The sequence below is a fragment of the Eumetopias jubatus genome, unplaced genomic scaffold (assembly GCF_037043125.1).
Source record: "Eumetopias jubatus isolate StellerSeaLion01/CBP00866 unplaced genomic scaffold, mEumJub1_p1.0 scaffold_11, whole genome shotgun sequence".
In the NCBI taxonomy this organism is placed as follows: Eukaryota; Metazoa; Chordata; class Mammalia; order Carnivora; family Otariidae; genus Eumetopias; species Eumetopias jubatus.
Window position 1 is genome coordinate 42792467 of NW_028274817.1, and position 9566 is coordinate 42802032.

Consider the following 9566-nt stretch of genomic DNA (forward strand, 5'->3'; position numbering starts at 1 on the left):
AATTGAAGCCCCCAGGACACAGTAAGACCTTGGGGACAGTTGAGAAAAACAAGTGGCCAAGGGTGCAGAAGTCATGAGAAATCCGAGCTCTATAGTCTGTTGCTGACTACACACAGGAACAAGCACAGGAAAGGACCCAAATAATGTCGAGAAAAAGCCATCCAGGAGGAAGGGATTTACTTCCAAGAATGCTAGCAGGATTGACTATTGGAAAATCTATAATATGATTTATGGGAATAAGCCAAACGATATTAAAAAATGTTAATCTCGATAGGTGGTAAAACAGCACGTGCGAATGTTTTAGATCCATTCTGTTACCTAAAACACTTTGAAAACCAAAGATGTTATTGTGAACACATAGACCTCAAGCGAAAGCCTAATATCATGTTTGCGGATGAAATGCTACTGTCGTTCCTATTTCAGTCAGGAAGGTGACAAGAAAGTTTCCGTCAACATCATGATTTGAATGTCCCTCACCACCCCCCCACCTTGTGTTGGGTGTACTTGTGAGATTTAATTCAACAGAAGTCTCCAGATAAACTAAGATTACTAATTCCCTTCATTTTGCATTAGTCCAAGGAGCCAAAGTCAACTGAAGATTGTATAAAGTACGTTTAAGGTAACAATATGATTTGGAAGTTTTGATGGATATTAGGCATTGAATTGTTTTTGAAAGTTGACCACCGAGAAGAGGCTATTTTCAGTTGACCTGATTGCACCAGAATGAGTAAATCTCTAGAACCATTTCTGGTCTCAGGACAACTTTACACGTCTCAAAATTAACAGGAAGCCAAAGAACTTTTGTGCCAGTTGTATCTGACAGTGTTTACTTTAACAAAAACATTAGAATAGAAATTTTAGTCAATTTATTTTAAAATAATTTTTAAAAACCCGTGACATCATGATGACATAAATGCATGTGAAAAATATGTTTTCTAAAAAAGTAGAGTGGAGACTGACATCGTTTCAGATATCTGAATATCTCCTTAATATCTAGCCTAAAGAACTCAGATGTATCTTTACGTCTACTTCTGCATTTTATCTGTTGCCATATCAGACATAATGAACTTCTCGAAAATTCCAGCATGCACTAGTGAGAGAATAAAAGGGAAAGGGTAAAGACCATTAAGAAAATATCCCCATAAGGTTGACTTGGAGAAATAATTAACAGAAATGGCCATTTAGGAAAGCCATGAAAATCATTATGGTTAAGGAAAATTCTGATTTTCCTTGGAACAAACTGCACTACAGTCATATATTAAAGTCGAGCTGTGATGTTTCATACTGTTTCGTTCATGGTACAAATGGATAAAAACCGGCAGAATGGCACAGGTCCAATAACTGACAGAAATGGCACTCTACGCAAGCAAACGATTGCAACGTGGTTAAAGGAAATTGATGATTTTGCTTGGAAGAAATTGCACTAAAGACATACATTAAGGTGGGGTTGATACAATTGGTAATGTTTCATAAACGACAAAGGTGTTATAAGGATGGGCAGAATGGCACAGGTCCAAACGCTAGAGTAGGTGGGTCTCTGGAGAGTTACAGGTCTTTTTGTGCCAAGTGAGGTGGCTCTGAAAAGAGCCTTTGGTTTGCGAGGTGGTCAGGCGGTCCGGAGGCAGCTCACTGGCGGAAGGTGTACCTGATGATGGCCTTGGTGGCCCCGGACACGGCGTGCTTGCCAATCTCCCCGGGCAGCAGCAGGCGCACGGCTGTCTGGATCTCCTGGAGGTGATGGTGGAGCGCTTGGTGGAGCGGGCCAGGCGAGAGGCCTCGTAGGCAATGTGCTCGAAGATGTCCTTGACGAACGAATCCATGATGCTCACGGTCTTCTGCGAGGGGCTCAGGCCCTTGTGAACATGCCTCAGAACCCTGGGGAATAGGTGGTGAAACTGTAGCGGGGGTGGGGTGCAGTGATGTTGAGAGGGTGGTGGTGGCAGCAGCGGCGGCAGCACTGGCGCGTTGCCTCCTTCTGCTTCGGGCTCTTCGGGTCGGCTGCCGTGGGATCCTCCGTCTGTGCCCAGGCTTTCCTAAGAAGAGGTCTCACAGCCAGGCTCAGCCATGTGGGGCTCACCTTCCCGACAGCTCGAAAGGAAGGACAATGGCGGCGGCTGGGGGCACTGGCCCATTTATAGTCGCTGCATTTCCTGACGTCACGGGCAACCTCCACATCTGAATGGACAAAGTGCAATGCAGGGAACACGTCGCTATGTCAGGCCACGTCACATGTGCATTTGATTGCACACCCTTCTGCGTCCCATCCACCAATCACAGTGGGATTCTGGCATCTTCTAAACTTCGTGTTGCCTCTATCAGAAACATGCCACATAGAGTTATAGGTCATCTGGACCACAAACTGGTTCATGCCTGCCATATGGAACAACAAATTCTACCTCTTTTTAGAGTGGCTGAACATTAGTTGAGGCTTTAACAATATACCTACAGATTAAGTCCTCCTAAACAAGGACATAATCCAAAGGCAGGCCACTGTCAGTAGTATCAATAAGCCACACTGTATCTAGTAAAGGCTTATTATCAGATATAAATTATTAAAATGTGTTTAACCTATTTAAGTAAGCGATAAGATACCTAAAACATGAGGAAGAAATATCTAATTACTTACAAGAGCAAAGTATTTTGAAGAAACATTTATGTTCTTCAAAATACATAAAACAGTATAAATGATATTCCACTATTTTCAGTAAATGATATTGGGAAAACTGGACAGCTATAGGCAAAGGAATGAAACTGGACCACTTTCTTATACCATGCACAGAAATAAACTCAAAATTAATTGAAAAGCTAAGTGTGAGACTTTAAATCATAGAACTCCTAAAAGAAAACATAAGCAGTAATCTCTTGGACATAGGCCTTAGCAACATATTTATGGATATGTCTCCTCGGGCAGGGAAAACAAAAGCAAAAATAAAAAGCTTTTGCACTGCAAAGGAAACCATTAACACAAGAAAAAGTCTAACTAGTGAATGGGAGAGGATATTTGCAAATGATATATTCGGTAAGTGGTGAATATCCAAAATATATAAAGAACTCAAACAACTAAAAAGGAAAAACACAATCTGATTAAAGAATGGACAGAGGACCTAAGGAGACATTTTTCCAAAGAACACATACAGATGACCAACAGACCCATGAAAGGATGCTCCACCTCATTACTCATCAGAGAAATGCAAATCAAACCACAATGTGATATCACCCCACACACCAATCAGAAGGCGAGTATCAAAAAGTCCAGAAAATACAAGTGTTGATGAGGATATAATGAAAAGGGAGCCCTCATGCACTGTTGGTAGGAACAAGACTTGGCACAAACACCGTGGAAAACAGTATGGAGGTTCCTCAAAAAATTAAGAAGTAGAACTATCATATGATCCAGTAATTTCACTACTGGGTATTTACCCAAAGAAACCCAAAACCACTAATTTCAAAAGATGTGTGCAACCCTATGTTTATTGCAGCATTATTTACAATTGCCAAACTGTGGAGGCAGCCCAACAGTCCATCAGGAGATGAATGGATAAAGAAGATGTGATATGGGGGCACCTGGATGGTGCAGTTGGTTAAGTATCCAACTCTTGGTTTCGGTACAGGTTCTGATTTCAGTGTCGTAGGATGGAGCCCCATGTGGGGCTCTGTGCTCAGCGCAGAGCCTGCTTAGGATCCTCTCTCCCTCTCCCTCTGACTGCCCCCCCACATGCTCGTGCACACTTGTGTCTCGCGTGTGTGTGTGTGTGTGTCTCAAATAAGTAAATCTTTAAAAAAGAAGAAGTGTGGTACAGATATAGATAATGGAATATTATTCAGCCATAAAATATAACTAAATCTTGCCATTTGCAACAACACGGATGGAGCTAGAGAATGTATGAAAAGCAAAATAAGGCAGTCAGAGAAAGACAAATGCCATATGATTTCACTCACATGTGGATTTTAGGAAACAAAACAAATGAGCAGAGGGGTAAAAATGCGAGAGAGAGAGAGAGAGACAGAGACAGAGAGAGACAGAGACAATCCAAGAAACAGACGCTTAAATGTAGAAGACAAAGCGATGCTTACCAGAGGGGAGGTGGGGGGGGGGATTGGTGAAATAGGTGAAGGGGATTAAGAGTACACTTATCTTGATGAGCACTGAGTAATACATTGAACTGTTGGATCACTATATTGTACACCTGAAACTAATATTACACGGCATGTTAACTACACTGAAATTAATATTAAAAGAAAACAAGAAAAAAATTTAAAATTAACTAGAAATGGGTCAAAGATCAAAATATGAGTTTAAAATATAAAACGATTAGGAGGAAACATAGAGGTAAATCTTCATGACCTCAGATTTGGCAACAGAATTTTAGATATGATACCACAAGCAATAAAAGAAAAACATAGGTAATGTGAACCTCATGAAAATTTAAAAATTCCATGCTTCAAAAAAACATCACCAAGAAAGTGAAAACCCACAGAAGGGGAGAAAATATTTACAAGTATATGTGCATATATCTGATAAGGGACTTGTCTCTACAATATAGGAAGAACACTTACAGCTCTGTAATAAAGTGACAAATAACCACATTAACAAATGGGCAAAGGATCTGAATGCACATCTCTTCAAAGAAGATACACAAATGTCCACTAAGCAAATGAAAAGATGTTCAACATCATTAGTCACTGGGGAAAGACAAATCAAAACCACAATGAGATACCACTTCACACCTACCAGGATGGCTACAATCAAAAACACAGATAATAATAACAAAGTGTTATCGAGGATGAGGAGAAAGTGGGACTGTCATTTGTTGCCGGTGGGAAAGTAAAATCACGCAGCCACTTTGTGACCAGGCTGGCAGTTCCTCAAAACGTTAAACATAGAGATAACGTATAACCCAGCAATTTCATCCCAAAGTATATACCTAAGAGAAATGAAAATCTATGTCCACATAAAATCTTATAAAAGAATAGTTATAGCAGCATTTTTTATAATATCCAAAAAGTGGGGGAAACCCAAATGTCCAGCAACTGATGAATGGATAAACAGATGTGGTATGAAGGGAATATTATTCAGCCATAGAAATGAATGGAGTACTGATACATGCTGCAACCTGGACGAAACTGAAGTCATTTTGTAAGTGAAAGGAGCCAGTCAGAAAACGCTACATATCGTATGATTCCATTCTTATGAAATGTCCGGAACAGGCAAAACCGCAGAGACATAAAACAGAAATAGCGGTTGCCTATAGTTGGGGAGATGAGGAGAATGGGGAGTGATGTCTCTGTTGCTGTGTCTGAAGGACTGCTACCCACCTCAGGGACCTCCTTCTGTCCATGGCTAACAGGGGAAGACAGGCTTCAGGTGGATGCAGTGGCAGGCTTGCCGGGGGACCATGTCTTTCTGCACGTGGAGTGAGAAGACCTGAGTTTGAGCCCCTCCTCAGATGCTCACACCCAGCATCCTTCAGGCAAGACACTTCCATCACATTGCTACTCAAAATGTGCCCCCTGGGCTGGTGCTGATCCACAAACTGTTACCTTCCCACAACAGCGTAAACACAGAAATTGAAAGCAGCATTTACAAACCTCGACAGCAATCTGACAGAGTGGCTTTATGGATGTTGAATTTAAGAATAAACAGGTTGTGCTCATTAAAAAAAAACTCGGCGGTGCTTCCCTCTCAATCTCCCAGGTGGAATGACCAAGGAAGACACGTATTGGCTCATCTTGAGACACCTCCTCACGCATAGGAACAATGGCGGTGGCTCAGAGGCTGCAGGTCCATCAGAGGCCGATTCAGAAGCGTGGGGCTGCGCTAATCGGATGCTCCACAATACCCACAATACCCTAAGTAACTAAGGCCTGACCTTTCAAGAACAAAAGGTTGTAGCCTGAAAAGAACAGTCAGGTAAATCTGAATGACTTAAGAGTAGCAGCCTCAGTTGGGAGGGGTCCTGAATACTTGTTGTTTCTTGAACTTTTGGATTTAGATATTTCCGTACTGAGTTTGGGTCCTTGCTTATGCTTTTCAAAGAATTTCACACTATGACTAGCATTGAAAAAGTCTGATTCGTATATGCCTGTCCTATTACTGCTATTTCCCCCGTGTTGTTGCTTATACTTTGTTAGTGAAGCAGTAGCCATTCCCCTACTTCATCTCAGTAACCACAGCATTACACCATGATTGCTCACTAGGTACCTTTTACTTCAATCATCCACTCATAGGAATAATCGGATGTACTCCTTTCCCTCTCTGGTCTTTGACATCAAACCCCAATTTCCTTTCTCCTTCCAGATTTCATGTGTATCTCTCACACTTCCACTTGAAATGTCCCATTCACAGTCCAATTATGGTGCATTTTAATGTTGTTTTACCCGTCCTCCCATTTGATGTCCGAAATTACAAACACAACATACCCACACACACACACACCCCCACACACACACCCCCCCCACACACACACCCCCCCCACACACACACACACATACTCTAATGGATTTAGGTTCTGAAAATTACGTTTTACATACTGCAACGTGTATGACACCGATATGCATGAGTAACTTTGAAAAACATCCATGTCATATTCCCAAACAGGCATTTTGAACCAGTAGCATTTAGCTTGATAGAATTTAAGAGACTTAGTGAAATTCAGTTCTCCTTTTCTAAACGGTCCAGAGTTCTTTCTCTGAAAAGGCAAATGCCTCCACAAGGAGCCTTAGGCTTCTAAAATTTTCTTCTCGCTATATATGGCAATTTCTAGGTTCCACCCACAAGGATTTACTTCCACTGGATTTCGTTGAGGCTTTTCTAGGGTTTTTATGAAGCAAGCTCTTTTTCTCCCCCCTCAAATGCCTTTGGCTTTTTCTCTCTTCTAATGGGCTCCAGAAAAGGTTGGATTGCTGTAATTTACCTAGCTTTTGTCTCACTGATTGGCTCAGAATGACATCTTTTACAGGTTTCTAGATTCAAATCAAAGGTTATTTAGAATTTATTTTAGAAGTTCACATGGAACATATAGCAAACATAAAAAAATAGTGGGTTTTCGTGCAACTTGTAAGAAATTTCCGAGGATTGGAGTTCCCACCCCAGCCCTGCCACTGTGTTCTCTCTTCACAGATATATAGGAAGCTAGAAATCATTGGAATGGAAAGCTCTTGGATAATCACCTACTACTTTGATATTCAGCATGTATCTATATGAAAAGGAAACAAAGGAAGAAAAAAAGGCCATGCACTAAGAAGGAAAACACAATGGGTATTAAAGTGCATTACCATTATCCTAAGCCCTCCTACCCATCAAATCACTTGAGGTAGAGGAAGGAGTCACCTTAGTTCTCTTAATTGCCAAAGAGCCTGCTCTTATTTTGATGCAAAATGATAGGGACAGGTCCCACGGTGACATCTGCATGTTTACACTTCCACCACCCTGGTTAAAAGGAAGAGCTTCAACAGAAACCCACAGGCAGGCAATCACACCACCTTCCCCCTCCAATCTCCAGGCTGCATGACACAGGAAGGCTGTTATTGGTTCAGCCCTGGTCACCCCACCACCCTTGGGGCCAGTGGTAGTGTATCCTGCGCTGCCTGTTGCTTATTGGCTGCTGCTAGGGGAGGAGGCTGGGAGCACAGCTGCTCTCACTGGACAACCCTGTCATCCAGTCATAATTGCAGGTCAGGAAGCCTTTTGTGTCCAAAGGGAAATATGGTAGGCTACCAAGTCACAGAATCAGATAAATTTGAATGAAGCAAAGTAGGCCTTTCAGAAGGGCAGGAGCTTGAGCATGGCATTTTCCTAGATGGTTTGAATCAGTTTTCTGCACGGTGTTTGGGTCCTCTTTTATGCATTTATGTGAATTCAGATAATGGGATATGTTAAAGGAGTGTGAATGGGGTAAGTGTGATTGTTATACCTGCTACTGTACTTTCATTATTGCTATACAACACCTTTTGAAAACAAAATCTCTCGATGATACGACTGTACACAGGTGGGAGAATGACAATGCGTGAGGTAAATAAACTTCTTGTGCAAATAGTTTTGACCGTAGAGATCCCTGAAGAGGCTGACCTAGGGGAATACCTAATAGAAATGACCATTTAGAAAAGTGATGAAATGCAGTATGGTTAAGAAAAATCATAACAAACTGCACTAAAGACATATATAAAGTTGAGCTGATCATGTTTTTAACATTTCTTTCACAATAAGAATTTTTAAAACTCGGCAGAACGGCACAGGTCCAACATTAGAGTAGACGGCACTTTGGAGGGCCACAGGTCTTTTTCAGCCATATGAGGTGGCTCAGAAAAGAGCCTTTGGTTTGCGTTGTGCTCAGGTGCTCTTGAGGGAGCTCATTGGCCTCTCGTGTACCTAATGACGGCCTCAGTGGCCTCAGACACGGCATGCTTGCCAGTTTTCCTGCACAGCAGCAGGAGCACGGCTGTCTGGATCTCTCTGGTGGTGATGGTGGAGTGCTTCCTATAGTGGTATGAGGTGCTGTCCTTGGACACAACCCATTATCCAAGTGATTCATAATCCTGTATTTAGTTCAATCTTGTTAACTTTTTTCTTTGAGTTTCCATAATCAGTATAATTATTTTATGCCATCAATGTATCTTTTACCTCTATTTGCCAATTCTTTCTATTATCAATTGTTCTTACATCCCACATCTTTTTCTATCGTCCTCAATTACATTCTTTACAATTTGTGTTCATTTGGTGTCAGTTGGTGTAAATACTCTGAGTTATCATTTTTGAATAAATGTCTTTACTTCCGAGTTAAAGTCTTAAGGTAACCAGAATTGAGATGGGGTAAGGTGTGCAGGGCATTAAATAGGTATTTAATCTTCTGAAATCCTGAAAGGTGTCAATTATGTCCCTACCTCTTCTTACGTGATATTCCTACAGAGGCAATGGTGAAAAATGTTAACTCATGGGAAATGGAGTTTGACAGGGTCCATATCACTTTGGGTGGCTTTGAGGCTGACCCGGGTATATTGTCACACACCCCTGGGAATTTTGTTTAAGGAAAAATCATGTGCATAATTTTTGTGCTGAATATAATAATTGGACTGGCATAATGAATATTCTTTCCGTTTTAGGAACTCAGTGTTCTTCCTCACATGGGTAATCTCAGACATTGGAGAAAAATGGAGATATGGGGATCTCAGCTTCCCCATTCCTCGACAGCATCAAAGATTAGACGGTGGTTCATGAACAAAACCCATCCGGGAGACCTCTCCATTCCACTGAGGAGGCTCTAGCCATAGTGTCAAGCAAACAAACAAGCAGAGCAGAATTGCACAAGAAGTGAAGGAAGTCAACTTCCTTTCCATGCATCATTCCATCCCCCAAGCTAGCATTGTTCTGGGCCAAGAAGAAATGTCCCAGCTAGTAAGAATTCCTATCACCAGGGAAGGAAAAGTGGAGTGAGTGACCAGCTTCTCTAGACTGTCCTGGCACTGCATGAAGGTCTGCCTTCAGTTTTACCACACCCATGGCAGCAAAGAGAGTTGGCTAGCAACAAGGAATAAAAGCAGAAGGTATTATGAGCACATACACAGCTGGA

The 9566-nt window shown here is 41.7% G+C and overlaps 1 pseudogene; it reads right to left on the minus strand.

Moving 5' to 3' along the window:
• Positions 1 to 1626: 1626 nt before the first annotated feature.
• On the minus strand, positions 1627 to 2066 carry LOC148163033 (histone H2B pseudogene; annotated as a pseudogene).
• Positions 2067 to 9566: the final 7500 nt, after the last annotated feature.